The following is a 20694-nucleotide window of genomic DNA, read 5'->3' as shown; positions in this document are numbered from 1 at the left end:
TAGCAGCTGACATGCAGAACATTATTAGAACATTAATAGTAGTGGTAACAGAAGACATGCAGAACATTAGTAGTAGTGGTAACAGATGACATGCAGAACATTAGTAGTAGTGGTAACAGATGACATGCAGAACATTATTAGAACATTAGTAGTAGTGGTAACAGATGACATGCAGAACATTAGTAGTAGTGGTAGCAGATGACATGCAGAACATTAGTAGTAGTGGTAACAGATGACATGCAGAACATTAGTAGTAGTGGTAACAGATGACATGCAGAACAATATTAGAACATTAGTAGTAGTGGTAGCAGCTGACATGTAGAACATTATTAGAACATTAGTAGTAGTGGTAACAGATGACATGCAGAACAATATTAGAACATTAGTAGTAGTGGTAGCAGCTGACATGTAGAACATTATTAGAACATTAGTAGTAGTGGTAACAGATGACATGTAGAACATTATTAGAACATTAGTAGTAGTGGTAACAGATGACATGTAGAACATTATTAGAACATTAGTAGTAGTGGTAACAGATGACATGCAGAACATTATTAGAACATTAGTGGTAGTGGCAACAGATGACATGCAGAACATCAGTAGTAGTGGTAGCAGATGACATGCAGAACATTAGTAGTAGTGGTAGCAGATGACATACAGAACATTAGTAGTAGTGGTAGCAGATGACATGCAGAACATTAGTAGTAGTGGTAGCAGATGACATGCAGTACATTATTAGAACATTAGTAGTAGTGGTAGCAGATGACATGCAGAACATTAGTAGTAGTGGTAGCAGATGACATGCAGAACATTAGTAGTAGTGGTAGCAGATGACATGCAGAACATTATTAGAACATTAGTAGTAGTGGTAGCAGCTGACATGCAGAACATTATTAGAACATTAGTAGTAGTGGTAACAGATGACATGCAGAACATTAGTAGTAGTGGTAACAGATGACATGCAGAACATTAGTAGTAGTGGTAACAGATGACATGCAGAACATTATTAGAACATTAGTAGTAGTGGTAACAGAAGACATGCAGAACATTAGTAGTAGTGGTAACAGATGACATGCAGAACATTAGTAGTAGTGGTAACAGATGACATGCAGAACATTAGTAGTAGTGGTAACAGATGACATGCAGAACATTATTAGAATATTAGTAGTAGTGGTAACAGATGACATGCAGAACATTATTAGAACATTAGTAGTAGTGGTAACAGATGACATGCAGAACATTATTAGAACATTAGTAGTAGTGGTAGCAGATGACATGTAGAACATTAGTAGTAGTGGTAACAGATGACATGCAGAACATTAGTAGTAGTGGTAACAGATGACATGCAGAACATTATTAGAATATTAGTAGTAGTGGTAACAGATGACATGCAGAACATTATTAGAACATTAGTAGTAGTGGTAACAGATGACATGCAGAACATTATTAGAACATTAGTAGTAGTGGTAACAGATGACATGCAGAACATTAGTAGTAGTGGTAGCAGATGACATGCAGAACATTATTAGAACATTAGTAGTAGTGGTAACAGCTGACATGCAGAACATTATTAGAACATTAGTAGTAGTGGTAGCAGATGACATGCAGAACATTAGTAGTAGTGGTAACAGATGACATGCAGAACATTAGTAGTAGTGGTAGCAGATGACATGCAGAACATTAGTAGTAGTGGTAACAGATGACATGTAGAACATTAGTAGAACATTAGTAGTAGTGGTAGCAGATGACATGCAGAACATTAGTAGTAGTGGTAGCAGATGACATGCAGAATATTAGTAGTAGTGGTAGCAGATGACATGCAGAACATTATTAGAACATTAGTAGTAGTGGTAACAGATGACATGCAGAATATTAGTAGTAGTGGTAGCAGATGACATGCAGAACATTATTAGAATATTAGTAGTAGTGGTAGCAGATGACATGCAGAACATTATTAGAACATTAGTAGTAGTGGTAACAGCTGACATGCAGAACATTATTAGAACATTAGTAGTAGTGGTAGCAGATGACATGCAGAACATTATTAGAACATTAGTAGTAGTGGTAGCAGATGACATGCAGAACATTAGTAGTAGTGGTAGCAGATGACAGGCAGAACATTATTAGAACATTAGTAGTAGTGGTAACAGATGACATGCAGAACATTAGTAGTAGTGGTAACAGATGACATGCAGAACATTATTAGAACATTAGTAGTAGTGGTAGCAGATGACATGCAGAACATTAGTAGTAGTGGTAACAGATGACATGCAGAACATTAGTAGTAGTGGTAACAGATGACATGCAGAACATTATTAGAACATTAGTAGTAGTGGTAGCAGATGACATGCAGAACATTATTAGAACATTAGTATTAGTGGTAACAGATGACATGCAGAACATTATTAGAACATTAGTAGTAGTGGTAGCAGCTGACATGCAGAACATTATTAGAACATTAGTAGTAGTGGTAACAGATGACATGCAGAACATTAGTAGTAGTGGTAACAAATGACATGCAGAACATTATAAGAACATTAGTAGTAGTGGTAGCAGCTGACATGTAGAACATTATTAGAACATTAGTAGTAGTGGTAGCAGCTGACATGCAGAACATTATTAGAACATTAATAGTAGTGGTAACAGAAGACATGCAGAACATTAGTAGTAGTGGTAACAGATGACATGCAGAACATTAGTAGTAGTGGTAACAGATGACATGCAGAACATTATTAGAACATTAGTAGTAGTGGTAACAGATGACATGCAGAACATTAGTAGTAGTGGTAGCAGATGACATGCAGAACATTAGTAGTAGTGGTAACAGATGACATGCAGAACATTAGTAGTAGTGGTAACAGATGACATGCAGAACAATATTAGAACATTAGTAGTAGTGGTAGCAGCTGACATGTAGAACATTATTAGAACATTAGTAGTAGTGGTAACAGATGACATGCAGAACAATATTAGAACATTAGTAGTAGTGGTAGCAGCTGACATGTAGAACATTATTAGAACATTAGTAGTAGTGGTAACAGATGACATGTAGAACATTATTAGAACATTAGTAGTAGTGGTAACAGATGACATGTAGAACATTATTAGAACATTAGTAGTAGTGGTAACAGATGACATGCAGAACATTATTAGAACATTAGTGGTAGTGGCAACAGATGACATGCAGAACATCAGTAGTAGTGGTAGCAGATGACATGCAGAACATTAGTAGTAGTGGTAGCAGATGACATACAGAACATTAGTAGTAGTGGTAGCAGATGACATGCAGAACATTAGTAGTAGTGGTAGCAGATGACATGCAGTACATTATTAGAACATTAGTAGTAGTGGTAGCAGATGACATGCAGAACATTAGTAGTAGTGGTAGCAGATGACATGCAGAACATTAGTAGTAGTGGTAGCAGATGACATGCAGAACATTATTAGAACATTAGTAGTAGTGGTAGCAGCTGACATGCAGAACATTATTAGAACATTAGTAGTAGTGGTAACAGATGACATGCAGAACATTAGTAGTAGTGGTAACAGATGACATGCAGAACATTAGTAGTAGTGGTAACAGATGACATGCAGAACATTATTAGAACATTAGTAGTAGTGGTAACAGATGACATGCAGAACATTAGTAGTAGTGGTAACAGATGACATGTAGAACATTATTAGAACATTAGTAGTAGTGGTAACAGATGACATGCAGAACATTAGTAGTAGTGGTAGCAGATGACATGCAGAATATTAGTAGTAGTGGTAGCGGATGACATGCAGAACATTAGTAGTAGTGGTAGCAGATGACATGTAGAACATTATTAGAACATTAGTAGTAGTGGTAACAGATGACATGCAGAACATTAGTAGTAGTGGTAGCAGATGACATGCAGAATATTAGTAGTAGTGGTAGCGGATGACATGCAGAATATTAGTAGTAGTGGTAGCAGATGACATGCAGAACATTATTAGAATATTAGTAGTAGTGGTAGCAGATGACATGTAGAACATTATTAGAACATTAGTAGTAGTGGTAACAGATGACATGCAGAACATTAGTAGTAGTGGTAGCAGATGACATGCAGAACATTAGTAGTAGTGGTAACAGATGACATGCAGAACATTAGTAGTAGTGGTAGCAGATGACATGCAGAACATTATTAGAACATTAGTAGTAGTGGTAACAGATGACATGCAGAACATTAGTAGTAGTGGTAACAGATGACATGCAGAACATTAGTAGTAGTGGTAGCAGATGACATGCAGAACATTATTAGAACATTAGTAGTAGTGGTAACAGCTGACATGCAGAACATTATTAGAACATTAGTAGTAGTGGTAACAGATGACATGCAGAACATTAGTAGTAGTGGTAGCAGATGACATGCAGCACATTAGTAGTAGTGGTAGCAGATGACATGCAGAACAATATTAGAACATTAGTAGTAGTGGTAGCAGATGACATGCAGAACAATATTAGAACATTAGTAGTAGTGGTAGCAGATGACATGCAGAACATTATTAGAACATTAGTAGTAGTGGTAACAGATGACATGCAGCACATTAGTAGTAGTGGTAACAGATGACATGTAGAACATTAGTAGTAGTGGTAGCAGATGACATGCAGAACAATATTAGAACATTAGTAGTAGTGGTAGCAGATGACATGCAGAACATTATTAGAACATTAGTAGTAGTGGTAGCAGCTGACATGTAGAACATTATTAGAACATTAGTAGTAGTGGTAACAGCTGACATGTAGAACATTATTAGAACATTAGTAGTAGTGGTAACAGATGACATGCAGAACATTATTAGAACATTAGTAGTAGTGGTAACAGATGACATGCAGAACATTATTAGAACATTAGTAGTAGTGGTAGCAGCTGACATGTAGAACATTATTAGAACATTAGTAGTAGTGGTAACAGCTGACATGCAGAACATTAGTAGTAGTGGTAACAGATGACATGTAGAACATTATTAGAACATTAGTAGTAGTGGTAGCAGATGACATGCAGCACATTAGTAGTAGTGGTAGCAGATGACATGCAGAACAATATTAGAACATTAGTAGTAGTGGTAGCAGATTACATGTAGAACATTATTAGAACATTAGTAGTAGTGGTAGCAGCTGACATGCAGAACATTATTAGAACATTAGTAGTAGTGGTAACAGATGACATGCGGAACATTATTAGAACATTAGTAGTAGTGGTAGCAGATGACATGTAGAACATTAGTAGTAGTGGTAACAGCTGACATGCAGAACATTATTAGAACATTAGTAGTAGTGGTAGCAGATGACATGCAGCACATTAGTAGTAGTGGTAGCAGATGACATGCAGAACAATATTAGAACATTAGTAGTAGTGGTAGCAGATGACATGCAGAACATTATTAGTAGTGGTAACAGATGACATGCAGAACAATATTAGAACATTAGTAGTAGTGGTAACAGATGACATGCAGAACAATATTAGAACATTAGTAGTAGTGGTAACAGATGACATGCAGCACATTAGTAGTAGTGGTAGCAGATGACATGCAGAACATTATTAGAACATTAGAAGTAGTGGTAGCAGCTGACATGCAGAACATTATTAGAACATTAGTAGTAGTGGTAGCAGCTGACATGTAGAACATTATTAGAACATTAGTAGTAGTGGTAACAGATGACATGCAGAACATTATTAGAACATTAGTAGTAGTGGTAACAGCTGACATGCAGAACATTATTAGAACATTAGTAGTAGTGGTAGCAGATGACATGCAGAACATTATTAGAACATTAGTAGTAGTGGTAACAGATGACATGCAGAACATTAGTAGTAGTGGTAGCAGCTGACATGTAGAACATTATTAGAACATTAGTAGTAGTGGTAGCAGATGACATGCAGAACATTAGTAGAACATTAGTAGTAGTGGTAGCAGATGACATGTAGAACATTAGTAGAACATTAGTAGTAGTGGTAACAGATGACATGCAGAACATTAGTAGAACATTAGTAGTAGTGGTAGCAGATGACATGCAGAACATTAGTAGTAGTGGTAGCAGATGACATGCAGAACATTAGTAGTAGTGGTAGCAGCTGACATGCAGAACATTATTAGAACATTAGTAGTAGTGGTAGCAGATAACATGCAGAACATTAGTAGAACATTAGTAGTAGTGGTAGCAGATGACATGCAGAACATTAGTAGTAGTGGTAGCAGATGACATGCAGAACATTATTAGAACATTAATAGTAGTGGTAGCAGATGACATGTAGAACATTATTAGAACATTAGTAGTAGTGGTAGCAGATGACATGTAGAACATTATTAGAACATTAGTAGTAGTGGTAACAGCTGACATGCAGAACATTATTAGAACATTAGTAGTAGTGGTAGCAGATGACATGTAGAACATTATTAGAACATTAGTAGTAGTGGTAACAGATGACATGCAGAACATTATTAGTAGTGGTAGCAGATGACATGCAGAACATTATTAGAACATTAGTAGTAGTGGTAACAGATGACATGCAGAACATTATTAGTAGTGGTAGCAGATGACATGCAGAACATTATTAGAACATTAGTAGTAGTGGTAGCAGATGACATGCAGAACATTATTAGTAGTGGTAGCAGATGACATGCAGAACATTATTAGAACATTAGTAGTAGTGGTAACAGCTGACATGCAGAACATTATTAGAACATTAGTAGTAGTGGTAACAGATGACATGCAGAACATTATTAGAACATTAGTAGTAGTGGTAGCAGATGACATGTAGAACATTATTAGAACATTAGTAGTAGTGGTAGCAGCTGACATGTAGAACATTATTAGAACATTAGTAGTAGTGGTAACAGATGACATGCAGAACATTATTAGAACATTAGTAGTAGTGGTAACAGCTGACATGCAGAACATTAGTAGTAGTGGTAGCAGATGACATGTAAAACATTAGTAGTAGTGGTAACAGATGACATGCAGAACATTATTATAACATTAGTAGTGGTGGTAACAGATGACATGCAGAACATTAGTGTGGACCATGAAACCATGACCATATTATCGGACGAGACACTGGCAAGGCTGTGCTATAGCAACAAGAATATAAAAAGGTGATGAACAACGGTTGGGGGAAGGCAGAAGAGGAGAGAAGAGAGAGAAGAGAGAGAGGAGAGGAAGAAGAGGAGAGAAGAGAGAGAAGAGAGAGAGGAGAGGAAGAAGAGAGAGAAAAGAGAGAGGAGAGGAAGAAGAGGAGAGAAGAGAGAGAAGAGAGAGAGGAGAGGAAGAAGAGGAGGAATTACCTGATGTCGTGTGGTAGACCTCCCTGGTCAAGACTGTAGTTAATAACAGCTAGCTTGCATAATGTCTTCAGATTAGGACCTGGAAGGGAGGACAGATAAACACCTTTAACATGGTCACAGGAGGTCATTCACACAAAGACCCACAGAGATAGTCAATTTTTTTGAGCTATTAAACATCTTCAGTAGACCAGCTCAGAGGGGGGTAGAGTTCAGACTGATTCAGTAGACCAGCTCAGAGGGGGGTAGAGTTCAGACTGATTCAGTAGACCAGCTCAGAGGGGGGTAGAGTTCAGACTGATTCAGTAGACCAGCTCAGAGGGGGGTAGAGTTCAGACTGATTCAGTAGACCAGCCCAGAGGGGGGTAGAGTTCAGACTGATTCAGTAGAAGGTCAGAGGGGGGTAGAGTTCAGACTGATTCAGTAGACCAGCTCAGAGGGGGGTAGAGTTCAGACTGATTCAGTAGAAGGTTAGAGGGGGGTAGAGTTCAGACTGATTCAGTAGTCCAGCTCAGAGGGGGGTAGAGTTCAGACTGATTCAGTAGACCAGGTCAGAGGGGGTAGAGTTCAGACTGATTCAGTAGACCAGCTCAGAGGGGGGTAGAGTTCAGACTGATTCAGTAGACCAGCTCAGAGGGGGGTAGAGTTCAGACTGATTCAGTAGAAGATTAGAGGGGGGTAGAGTTCAGACTGATTCAGTAGACCAGCTCAGAGGGGGGTAGAGTTCAGACTGATTCAGTAGACCAGCTCAGAGGGGGGTAGAGTTCAGACTGATTCAGTAGACCAGGTCAGAGGGGGGTAGAGTTCAGACTGATTCAGTAGACCAGCCCAGAGGGGGCTAGAGTTCAGACTGATTCAGTAGAAGGTCAGAGGGGGGTAGAGTTCAGACTGATTCAGTAGAAGGTCAGAGGGGGGTAGAGTTCAGACTGATTCAGTAGGAGGTCAGAGGGGGGTAGAGTTCAGACTGATTCAGTAGAAGGTCAGAGGGGGGTAGAGTTCAGACTGATTCAGTAGACCAGCTCAGAGGGGGGTAGAGTTCAGACTGATTCAGTAGACCAGCTTAGAGTGGGGTAGAGTTCAGACTGATTCAGTAGGAGGTCAGAGGGGGGTAGAGTTCAGACTGATTCAGTAGACCAGCTCAGAGGGGGGTAGAATTCAGACTGATTCAGTAGACCAGCTCAGAGGGGGGTAGAGTTCAGACTGATTCAGTAGACCAGCTCAGAGGGGGGTAGAGTTCAGACTGATTCAGTAGACAAGGTCAGAGGGGGGTAGAGTTCAGACTGATTCAGTAGACCAGCTCAGAGGGGGGTAGAGTTCAGACCGATTCAGTAGACAAGGTATGAGGGGGGTAGAGTTCAGACTGATTCAGTAGAAGGTCAGAGGGGGGTAGAGTTCAGACTGATTCAGTAGAAGGTCAGAGGGGGGTAGAGTTCAAACTGATTCAGTAGAAGGTCAGAGGGGGGTAGAGTTCAGACTGATTCAGTAGACCAGCTCAGAGGGGGGTAGAGTTCAGACTGATTCAGTAGACCAGCTCAGAGGGGGGTAGAGTTCAGACTGATTCAGTAGAAGGTTAGAGGGGGGTAGAGTTCAGACTGATTCAGTAGAAGGTTAGAGGGGGGTAGAGTTCAGACTGATTCAGTAGAAGGTCAGAGGGGGGTAGAGTTCAGACTGATTCAGTAGACCAGCTCAGAGGGGGGTAGAGTTCAGACTGATTCAGTAGACCAGCTCAGAGGGGGGTAGAGTTCAGACTGATTCAGTAGACCAGCTCAGAGGGGGGTAGAGTTCAGACTGATTCAGTAGACCAGCTGAGAGGGGGGTAGAGTTCAGACTGATTCAGTAGAAGATTAGAGGGGGGTAGAGTTCAGACTGATTCAGTAGAAGATTAGAGGGGGGTAGAGTTCAGACTGATTCAGTAGACCAGCTCAGAGGGGGGTAGAGTTCAGACTGATTCAGTAGACCAGCTCAGAGGGGGGTAGAGTTCAGACTGATTCAGTAGACCAGCTCAGAGGGGGGTAGAGTTCAGACTGATTCAGTAGAAGGTCAGAGGGGGGTAGAGTTCAGACTGATTCAGTAGACCAGCTCAGAGGGGGGTAGAGTTCAGACTGATTCAGTAGAAGGTCAGAGGGGGTAGAGTTCAGACTGATTCAGTAGACCAGGTCAGAGGGGGATAGAGTTCAGACTGATTCAGTAGAAGGTCAGAGGGGGTAGAGTTCAGACTGATTCAGTAGACCAGGTCAGAGGGGGGTAGAGTTCAGACTGATTCAGTAGAAGGTCAGAGGGGGTAGAGTTCAGACTGATTCAGTAGACCAGCTCAGAGGGGGGTAGAGTTCAGACTGATTCAGTAGGAGGTCAGAGGGGGGTAGAGTTCAGACTGATTCAGTAGACCAGCTCAGAGGGGGGTAGAGTTCAGACTGATTCAGTAGAAGGTTAGAGGGGGGTAGAGTTCAGACTGATTCAGTAGACAAGCTCAGAGGGGGGTAGAGTTCAGACTGATTCAGTAGAAGGTCAGAGGGGGGTAGAGTTCAGACTGATTCAGTAGAAGGTCAGAGGGGGGTAGAGTTCAGACTGATTCAGTAGACCAGTTCAGAGGGGGGTAGAGTTCAGACTGATTCAGTAGAAGATTAGAGGGAGGTAGAGTTCAGACTGATTCAGTAGACCAGCTCAGAGGGGGGTAGAGTTCAGACTGATTCAGTAGACCAGCTCAGAGGGGGGTAGAGTTCAGACTGATTCAGTAGAAGATTAGAGGGGGGTAGAGTTCAGACTGATTCAGTAGAAGTTCAGAGGGGGGTAGAGTTCAGACTGATTCAGTAGAAGGTCAGAGGGGGCTAGAGTTCAGACTGATTCAGTAGACCAGCTCAGAGGGGGGTAGAGTTCAGACTGATTCAGTAGAAGATTAGAGGGGGGTAGAGTTCAGACTGATTCAGTAGACCAGCTCAGAGGGGGGTAGAGTTCAGACTGATTCAGTAGAAGGTCAGAGGGGGGTAGAGTTCAGACTGATTCAGTAGAAGTTCAGAGGGGGGTAGAGTTCAGACTGATTCAGTAGAAGTTCAGAGGGGGGTAGATTTCAGACTGATTCAGTAGAAGGTCAGAGGGGGGTAGAGTTCAGACTGATTCAGTAGACCAGCTCAGAGGGGGGTAGAGTTCAGACTGATTCAGTAGACCAGCTCAGAGGGGGGTAGAGTTCAGAGCGATTCAGTAGAAGATTAGAGGGGGGTAGAGTTCAGACTGATTCAGTAGACCAGCTCAGAGGGGGGTAGAGTTCAGACTGATTCAGTAGAAGGTCAGAGGGGGGTAGAGTTCAGACTGATTCAGTAGTCCAGCTCAGAGGGGGGTAGAGTTCAGACTGATTCAGTAGACCAGCTCAGAGGGCGGTAGAGTTCAGACTGATTCAGTAGACCAGCTCAGAGGGGGGTAGAGTTCAGACTGATTCAGTAGACCAGCTCAAAGGGGGGTAGAGTTCAGACTGATTCAGTAGAAGGTCAGAGGGGGGTAGAGTTCAGACTGATTCAGTAGACCAGGTCAGAGGGGGGTAGAGTTCAGACTGATTCAGTAGAAGGTCAGAGGGGGGTAGAGTTCAGACTGATTCAGTAGACCAGGTCAGAGGGGGGTAGAGTTCAGACTGATTCAGTAGACCAGCTCAGAGGGGGGTAGAGTTCAGACTGATTCAGTAGAAGGTCAGAGGGGGGTAGAGTTCAGACTGATTCAGTAGAAGGTTAGAGGGGGTAGAGTTCAGACTGATTCAGTAGAAGGTCAGAGGGGGGTAGAGTTCAGACTGATTCAGTAGACCAGCTCAGAGGGGGGTAGAGTTCAGACTGATTCAGTAGAAGGTCAGAGGGGGGTAGAGTTCAGACTGATTCAGTAGACAAGGTATGAGGGGGGTAGAGTTCAGACTGATTCAGTAGAAGGTCAGAGGGGGGTAGAGTTCAGACTGATTCAGTAGAAGGTCAGAGGGGGGTAGAGTTCAGACTGATTCAGTAGACCAGCTCAGAGGGGGGTAGAGTTCAGACTGATTCAGTAGAAGCTCAGAGGGGGGTAGAGTTCAGACTGATTCAGTAGACCAGCTCAGAGGGGGGTAGAGTTCAGACTGATTCAGTAGAAGGTTAGAGGGGGGTAGAGTTCAGACTGATTCAGTAGACCAGCTCAGAGGGGGGTAGAGTTCAGACTGATTCAGTAGAAGGTCAGAGGGGGGTAGAGTTCAGACTGATTCAGTAGAAGTTCAGAGGGGGTAGAGTTCAGACTGATTCAGTAGAAGGTCAGAGGGGGGTAGAGTTCAGACTGATTCAGTAGACCAGCTCAGAGGGGGGTAGAGTTCAGACTGATTCAGTAGACCAGCTGAGAGGGGGGTAGAGTTCAGACTGATTCAGTAGACCAGCTCAGAGGGGGGTAGAGTTCAGACTGATTCAGTAGAAGGTCAGAGGGGGGTAGAGTTCAGACTGATTCAGTAGAAGTTCAGAGGGGGGTAGAGTTCAGACTGATTCAGTAGAAGGTCAGAGGGGGGTAGAGTTCAGACTGATTCAGTAGAAGGTCAGAGGGGGGTAGAGTTCAGACTGATTCAGTAGAAGGTCAGAGGGGGGTAGAGTTCAGACTGATTCAGGAGACCAGCTCAGAGGGGGGTAGAGTTCAGACTGATTCAGTAGACCAGCTCAGAGGGGGGTAGAGTTCAGACTGATTCAGTAGACCAGCTCAGAGGGGGGTAGAGTTCAGACTGATTCAGTAGAAGATTAGAGGGGGGTAGAGTTCAGACTGATTCAGTAGACCAGCTCAGAGGGGGGTAGAGTTCAGACTGATTCAGTAGACCAGCTCAGAGGGGGGTAGAGTTCAGACTGATTCAGTAGAAGGTCAGAGGGGGGTAGAGTTCAGACTGATTCAGGAGACCAGCTCAGAGGGGGGTAGAGTTCAGACTGATTCAGTAGACCAGCTCAGAGGGGGGTAGAGTTCAGACTGATTCAGTAGACCAGCTCAGAGGGGGGTAGAGTTCAGACTGATTCAGTAGAAGATTAGAGGGGGGTAGAGTTCAGACTGATTCAGTAGACCAGCTCAGAGGGGGGTAGAGTTCAGACTGATTCAGTAGACCAGCTCAGAGGGGGGTAGAGTTCAGACTGATTCAGTAGGAGGTCAGAGGGGGGTAGAGTTCAGACTGATTCAGTAGACCAGGTCAGAGGGGGGTAGAGTTCAGACTGATTCAGTAGACCAGCTCAGAGGGGGGTAGAGTTCAGACTGATTCAGTAGAAGGTCAGAGGGGGGTAGAGTTCAGACTGATTCAGTAGAAGGTCAGAGGGGGGTAGAGTTCAGACTGATTCAGTAGAAGGTCAGAGGGGGTAGAGTTCAGACTGATTCAGTAGAAGGTCAGAGGGGGGTAGAGTTCAGACTGATTCAGTAGAAGGTCAGAGGGGGGTAGAGTTCAGACTGATTCAGTAGACCAGCCCAGAGGGGGGTAGAGTTCAGACTGATTCAGTAGACCAGCTCAGAGGGGGGTAGAGTTCAGACTGATTCAGTAGGAGGTCAGAGGGGGGTAGAGTTCAGACTGATTCAGTAGACCAGCTCAGAGGGGGGTAGAGTTCAGACTGATTCAGTAGACCAGCTCAGAGGGGGGTAGAGTTCAGACTGATTCAGTAGACCAGCTCAGAGGGGGGTAGAGTTCAGACTGATTCAGTAGACCAGGTCAGAGGGGGGTAGAGTTCAGACTGATTCAGTAGACAAGGTCAGAGGGGGGTAGAGTTCAGACTGATTCAGTAGACCAGCTCAGAGGGGGGTAGAGTTCAGACCGATTCAGTAGACAAGGTATGAGGGGGGTAGAGTTCAGACTGATTCAGTAGAAGGTCAGAGGGGGGTAGAGTTCAGACTGATTCAGTAGAAGGTCAGAGGGGGGTAGAGTTCAGACTGATTCAGTAGAAGGTCAGAGGGGGGTAGAGTTCAGACTGATTCAGTAGAAGGTCAGAGGGGGGTAGAGTTCAGACTGATTCAGTAGAAGGTCAGAGGGGGGTAGAGTTCAGACTGATTCAGTAGACCAGCTCAGAGGGGGGTAGAGTTCAGACTGATTCAGTAGACCAGCTCAGAGGGGGGTAGAGTTCAGACTGATTCAGTAGAAGGTTAGAGGGGGGTAGAGTTCAGACTGATTCAGTAGAAGGTTAGAGGGGGGTAGAGTTCAGACTGATTCAGTAGAAGGTCAGAGGGGGGTAGAGTTCAGACTGATTCAGTAGACCAGCTCAGAGGGGGGTAGAGTTCAGACTGATTCAGTAGACCAGCTCAGAGGGGGGTAGAGTTCAGACTGATTCAGTAGACCAGCTCAGAGGGGGGTAGAGTTCAGACTGATTCAGTAGACCAGCTGAGAGGGGGGTAGAGTTCAGACTGATTCAGTAGAAGATTAGAGGGGGGTAGAGTTCAGACTGATTCAGTAGAAGATTAGAGGGGGGTAGAGTTCAGACTGATTCAGTAGACCAGCTCAGAGGGGGGTAGAGTTCAGACTGATTCAGTAGACCAGCTCAGAGGGGGGTAGAGTTCAGACTGATTCAGTAGAAGGTCAGAGGGGGGTAGAGTTCAGACTGATTCAGTAGAAGGTCAGAGGGGGTAGAGTTCAGACTGATTCAGTAGACCAGCTCAGAGGGGGGTAGAGTTCAGACTGATTCAGTAGAAGGTCAGAGGGGTAGAGTTCAGACTGATTCAGTAGACCAGCTCAGAGGGGGGTAGAGTTCAGACTGATTCAGTAGAAGATTAGAGGGAGGTAGAGTTCAGACTGATTCAGTAGACCAGCTCAGAGGGGGGTAGAGTTCAGACTGATTCAGTAGACCAGCTCAGAGGGGGGTAGAGTTCAGACTGATTCAGTAGAAGATTAGAGGGGGGTAGAGTTCAGACTGATTCAGTAGAAGTTCAGAGGGGGGTAGAGTTCAGACTGATTCAGTAGAAGGTCAGAGGGGGCTAGAGTTCAGACTGATTCAGTAGACCAGCTCAGAGGGGGGTAGAGTTCAGACTGATTCAGTAGAAGATTAGAGGGGGGTAGAGTTCAGACTGATTCAGTAGACCAGCTCAGAGGGGGGTAGAGTTCAGACTGATTCAGTAGAAGGTCAGAGGGGGGTAGAGTTCAGACTGATTCAGTAGAAGTTCAGAGGGGGGTAGAGTTCAGACTGATTCAGTAGAAGTTCAGAGGGGGGTAGATTTCAGACTGATTCAGTAGAAGGTCAGAGGGGGGTAGAGTTCAGACTGATTCAGTAGACCAGCTCAGAGGGGGGTAGAGTTCAGACTGATTCAGTAGACCAGCTCAGAGGGGGGTAGAGTTCAGAGCGATTCAGTAGAAGATTAGAGGGGGGTAGAGTTCAGACTGATTCAGTAGACCAGCTCAGAGGGGGGTAGAGTTCAGACTGATTCAGTAGAAGGTCAGAGGGGGGTAGAGTTCAGACTGATTCAGTAGTCCAGCTCAGAGGGGGGTAGAGTTCAGACTGATTCAGTAGACCAGCTCAGAGGGCGGTAGAGTTCAGACTGATTCAGTAGACCAGCTCAGAGGGGGGTAGAGTTCAGACTGATTCAGTAGACCAGCTCAAAGGGGGGTAGAGTTCAGACTGATTCAGTAGAAGGTCAGAGGGGGGTAGAGTTCAGACTGATTCAGTAGACCAGGTCAGAGGGGGGTAGAGTTCAGACTGATTCAGTAGAAGGTCAGAGGGGGGTAGAGTTCAGACTGATTCAGTAGAAGGTCAGAGGGGGGTAGAGTTCAGACTGATTCAGTAGACAAGGTATGAGGGGGGTAGAGTTCAGACTGATTCAGTAGAAGGTCAGAGGGGGGTAGAGTTCAGACTGATTCAGTAGAAGGTCAGAGGGGGGTAGAGTTCAGACTGATTCAGTAGACCAGCTCAGAGGGGGGTAGAGTTCAGACTGATTCAGTAGAAGCTCAGAGGGGGGTAGAGTTCAGACTGATTCAGTAGACCAGCTCAGAGGGGGGTAGAGTTCAGACTGATTCAGTAGAAGGTTAGAGGGGGGTAGAGTTCAGACTGATTCAGTAGACCAGCTCAGAGGGGGGTAGAGTTCAGACTGATTCAGTAGAAGGTCAGAGGGGGGTAGAGTTCAGACTGATTCAGTAGAAGTTCAGAGGGGGTAGAGTTCAGACTGATTCAGTAGAAGGTCAGAGGGGGGTAGAGTTCAGACTGATTCAGTAGACCAGCTCAGAGGGGGGTAGAGTTCAGACTGATTCAGTAGACCAGCTGAGAGGGGGGTAGAGTTCAGACTGATTCAGTAGACCAGCTCAGAGGGGGGTAGAGTTCAGACTGATTCAGTAGAAGGTCAGAGGGGGGTAGAGTTCAGACTGATTCAGTAGAAGTTCAGAGGGGGGTAGAGTTCAGACTGATTCAGTAGAAGGTCAGAGGGGGGTAGAGTTCAGACTGATTCAGTAGAAGGTCAGAGGGGGGTAGAGTTCAGACTGATTCAGTAGAAGGTCAGAGGGGGGTAGAGTTCAGACTGATTCAGGAGACCAGCTCAGAGGGGGGTAGAGTTCAGACTGATTCAGTAGACCAGGTCAGAGGGGGGGGTAGAGTTCAGACTGATTCAGTAGAAGGTTAGAGGGGGGTAGAGTTCAGACTGATTCAGTAGACCAGCTCAGAGGGGGGTAGAGTTCAGACTGATTCAGTAGACCAGCTCAGAGGGGGGTATAGTTCAGACTGATTCAGTAGAAGATTAGAGGGGGGTAGAGTTCAGACTGATTCAGTAGACCAGCTCAGAGGGGGGTAGAGTTCAGACTGATTCAGTAGAAGGTCAGAGGGGGGTAGAGTTCAGACTGATTCAGTAGAAGGTTAGAGGGGGGTAGAGTTCAGACTGATTCAGTAGACTAGCTCAGAGGGGGGTAGAGTTCAGACTGATTCAGTAGAAGATTAGAGGGGGGTAGAGTTCAGACTGATTCAGTAGAAGGTCAGAGGGAGGTAGAGTTCAGACTGATTCAGGAGACCAGCTCAGAGGGGGGTAGAGTTCAGACTGATTCAGTAGACCAGGTCAGAGGGGGGGGTAGAGTTCAGACTGATTCAGTAGAAGGTTAGAGGGGGGTAGAGTTCAGACTGATTCAGTAGACAAGCTCAGAGGGGGTAGAGTTCAGACTGATTCAGTAGACCAGCTCAAAGGGGGGTAGAGTTCAGACTGATTCAGTAGAAAGTCAGAGGGGGGTAGAGTTCAGACTGATTCAGTAGAAGGTTAGAGGGGGTAGAGTTCAGACTGATTCAGTAGAAGGTCAGAGGGGGGTAGAGTTCAGACTGATTCAGTAGACCAGCCCAGAGGGGGCTAGAGTTCAGACTGATTCAGTAGAAGGTTAGAGGGGGGTAGAGTTCAGACTGATTCAGTAGACCAGCTCAGAGGGGGGTAGAGTTCATACTGATTCAGTAGAAGGTTAGAGGAGGGTAGAGTTCAGACTGATTCAGTAGACCAGCTCAGAGGGGGGTAGAGTTCAGACTGATTCAGTAGAAGGTCAGAGGGGGGTAGAGTTCAGACTGATTCAGTAGACCAGCTCAGAGGGGGGTAGAGTTCAGACTGATTCAGTAGAAGGTTAGAGGGGGGTAGAGTTCATACTGATTCAGTAGACCAGCTGAGAGGGGGGTAGAGTTCAGACTGATTCAGTAGACAAGGTATGAGGGGGGTAGAGTTCAGACTGATTCAGTAGACCAGGTCAGAGGAGGGTAGAGTTCAGACTGATTCAGTAGAAGTTCAGAGGGGGGTAGAGTTCAGACTGATTCAGTAGAAGGTCAGAGGGGGGTAGAGTTCAGACTGATTCAGTAGACCAGCTCAGAGGGGGGTAGAGTTCAGACTGATTCAGTAGACCAGCTCAGAGGGGGGTAGAGTTCAGACTGATTCAGTAGAAGGTCAGAGGGGGGTAGAGTTCAGACTGATTCAGTAGAAGCTCAGAGGGGGGTAGAGTTCAGACTGATTCAGTAGAAGGTCAGAGGGGGGTAGAGTTCAGACTGATTCAGTAGACCAGCTCAGAGGGGGGTAGAGTTCAGACTGATTCAGTAGACCAGCTCAGAGGGGGGTAGAGTTCAGACTGATTCAGTAGACCAGCTCAGAGGGGGGTAGAGTTCAGACTGATTCAGTAGACCAGCTGAGAGGGGGGTAGAGTTCAGACTGATTCAGTAGAAGATTAGAGGGGGGTAGAGTTCAGACTGATTCAGTAGAAGATTAGAGGGGGGTAGAGTTCAGACTGATTCAGTAGACCAGCTCAGAGGGGGGTAGAGTTCAGACTGATTCAGTAGACCAGCTCAGAGGGGGGTAGAGTTCAGACTGATTCAGTAGAAGGTCAGAGGGGGGTAGAGTTCAGACTGATTCAGTAGAAGGTCAGAGGGGGTAGAGTTCAGACTGATTCAGTAGACCAGCTCAGAGGGGGGTAGAGTTCAGACTGATTCAGTAGAAGGTCAGAGGGGTAGAGTTCAGACTGATTCAGTAGACCAGCTCAGAGGGGGGTAGAGTTCAGACTGATTCAGTAGAAGATTAGAGGGAGGTAGAGTTCAGACTGATTCAGTAGACCAGCTCAGAGGGGGGTAGAGTTCAGACTGATTCAGTAGACCAGCTCAGAGGGGGGTAGAGTTCAGACTGATTCAGTAGAAGATTAGAGGGGGGTAGAGTTCAGACTGATTCAGTAGAAGTTCAGAGGGGGGTAGAGTTCAGACTGATTCAGTAGAAGGTCAGAGGGGGCTAGAGTTCAGACTGATTCAGTAGACCAGCTCAGAGGGGGGTAGAGTTCAGACTGATTCAGTAGAAGATTAGAGGGGGGTAGAGTTCAGACTGATTCAGTAGACCAGCTCAGAGGGGGGTAGAGTTCAGACTGATTCAGTAGAAGGTCAGAGGGGGGTAGAGTTCAGACTGATTCAGTAGAAGTTCAGAGGGGGGTAGAGTTCAGACTGATTCAGTAGAAGTTCAGAGGGGGGTAGATTTCAGACTGATTCAGTAGAAGGTCAGAGGGGGGTAGAGTTCAGACTGATTCAGTAGACCAGCTCAGAGGGGGGTAGAGTTCAGACTGATTCAGTAGACCAGCTCAGAGGGGGGTAGAGTTCAGAGCGATTCAGTAGAAGATTAGAGGGGGGTAGAGTTCAGACTGATTCAGTAGACCAGCTCAGAGGGGGGTAGAGTTCAGACTGATTCAGTAGAAGGTCAGAGGGGGGTAGAGTTCAGACTGATTCAGTAGTCCAGCTCAGAGGGGGGTAGAGTTCAGACTGATTCAGTAGACCAGCTCAGAGGGCGGTAGAGTTCAGACTGATTCAGTAGACCAGCTCAGAGGGGGGTAGAGTTCAGACTGATTCAGTAGACCAGCTCAAAGGGGGGTAGAGTTCAGACTGATTCAGTAGAAGGTCAGAGGGGGGTAGAGTTCAGACTGATTCAGTAGACCAGGTCAGAGGGGGGTAGAGTTCAGACTGATTCAGTAGAAGGTCAGAGGGGGGTAGAGTTCAGACTGATTCAGTAGAAGGTCAGAGGGGGGTAGAGTTCAGACTGATTCAGTAGACAAGGTATGAGGGGGGTAGAGTTCAGACTGATTCAGTAGAAGGTCAGAGGGGGGTAGAGTTCAGACTGATTCAGTAGAAGGTCAGAGGGGGGTAGAGTTCAGACTGATTCAGTAGACCAGCTCAGAGGGGGGTAGAGTTCAGACTGATTCAGTAGAAGCTCAGAGGGGGGTAGAGTTCAGACTGATTCAGTAGACCAGCTCAGAGGGGGGTAGAGTTCAGACTGATTCAGTAGAAGGTTAGAGGGGGGTAGAGTTCAGACTGATTCAGTAGACCAGCTCAGAGGGGGGTAGAGTTCAGACTGATTCAGTAGAAGGTCAGAGGGGGGTAGAGTTCAGACTGATTCAGTAGAAGTTCAGAGGGGGTAGAGTTCAGACTGATTCAGTAGAAGGTCAGAGGGGGGTAGAGTTCAGACTGATTCAGTAGACCAGCTCAGAGGGGGGTAGAGTTCAGACTGATTCAGTAGACCAGCTGAGAGGGGGGTAGAGTTCAGACTGATTCAGTAGACCAGCTCAGAGGGGGGTAGAGTTCAGACTGATTCAGTAGAAGGTCAGAGGGGGGTAGAGTTCAGACTGATTCAGTAGAAGTTCAGAGGGGGGTAGAGTTCAGACTGATTCAGTAGAAGGTCAGAGGGGGGTAGAGTTCAGACTGATTCAGTAGAAGGTCAGAGGGGGGTAGAGTTCAGACTGATTCAGTAGAAGGTCAGAGGGGGGTAGAGTTCAGACTGATTCAGGAGACCAGCTCAGAGGGGGGTAGAGTTCAGACTGATTCAGTAGACCAGGTCAGAGGGGGGGGTAGAGTTCAGACTGATTCAGTAGAAGGTTAGAGGGGGGTAGAGTTCAGACTGATTCAGTAGACCAGCTCAGAGGGGGGTAGAGTTCAGACTGATTCAGTAGACCAGCTCAGAGGGGGGTATAGTTCAGACTGATTCAGTAGAAGATTAGAGGGGGGTAGAGTTCAGACTGATTCAGTAGACCAGCTCAGAGGGGGGTAGAGTTCAGACTGATTCAGTAGAAGGTCAGAGGGGGGTAGAGTTCAGACTGATTCAGTAGAAGGTTAGAGGGGGGTAGAGTTCAGACTGATTCAGTAGACTAGCTCAGAGGGGGGTAGAGTTCAGACTGATTCAGTAGAAGATTAGAGGGGGGTAGAGTTCAGACTGATTCAGTAGAAGGTCAGAGGGAGGTAGAGTTCAGACTGATTCAGGAGACCAGCTCAGAGGGGGGTAGAGTTCAGACTGATTCAGTAGACCAGGTCAGAGGGGGGGGTAGAGTTCAGACTGATTCAGTAGAAGGTTAGAGGGGGGTAGAGTTCAGACTGATTCAGTAGACAAGCTCAGAGGGGGTAGAGTTCAGACTGATTCAGTAGACCAGCTCAAAGGGGGGTAGAGTTCAGACTGATTCAGTAGAAAGTCAGAGGGGGGTAGAGTTCAGACTGATTCAGTAGAAGGTTAGAGGGGGTAGAGTTCAGACTGATTCAGTAGAAGGTCAGAGGGGGGTAGAGTTCAGACTGATTCAGTAGACCAGCCCAGAGGGGGCTAGAGTTCAGACTGATTCAGTAGAAGGTTAGAGGGGGGTAGAGTTCAGACTGATTCAGTAGACCAGCTCAGAGGGGGGTAGAGTTCATACTGATTCAGTAGAAGGTTAGAGGAGGGTAGAGTTCAGACTGATTCAGTAGAAGGTCAGAGGGGGGTAGAGTTCAGACTGATTCAGTAGACCAGCTCAGAGGGGGGTAGAGTTCAGACTGATTCAGTAGAAGGTTAGAGGGGGGTAGAGTTCATACTGATTCAGTAGACCAGCTGAGAGGGGGGTAGAGTTCAGACTGATTCAGTAGACAAGGTATGAGGGGGGTAGAGTTCAGACTGATTCAGTAGACCAGGTCAGAGGAGGGTAGAGTTCAGACTGATTCAGTAGAAGTTCAGAGGGGGGTAGAGTTC

General features: G+C 45.4%; 1 pseudogene across 1 annotated transcript in view; it reads right to left on the bottom strand.

Annotated features, from left to right (window-relative positions):
• The window catches only part of LOC311100397 (kelch domain-containing protein 3-like), a 388555-nt pseudogene that overhangs the window by 186353 nt on the left and 181508 nt on the right, over positions 1 to 20694 (bottom strand). The window contains exon 10 of the transcript XR_014615747.1: positions 7309 to 7387. The product of XR_014615747.1 is annotated as a kelch domain-containing protein 3-like (transcript). The remainder of the gene's footprint in view (positions 1 to 7308; positions 7388 to 20694) is intronic.

This window comes from Coregonus lavaretus (assembly GCF_964263955.1).
Source record: "Coregonus lavaretus genome assembly, chromosome: 25".
Lineage (NCBI taxonomy): Eukaryota > Metazoa > Chordata > Actinopteri > Salmoniformes > Salmonidae > Coregonus > Coregonus lavaretus.
Note: the sequence above shows the minus strand (reverse complement) of the source record. Positions and strands in the feature narration are given on the sequence as shown.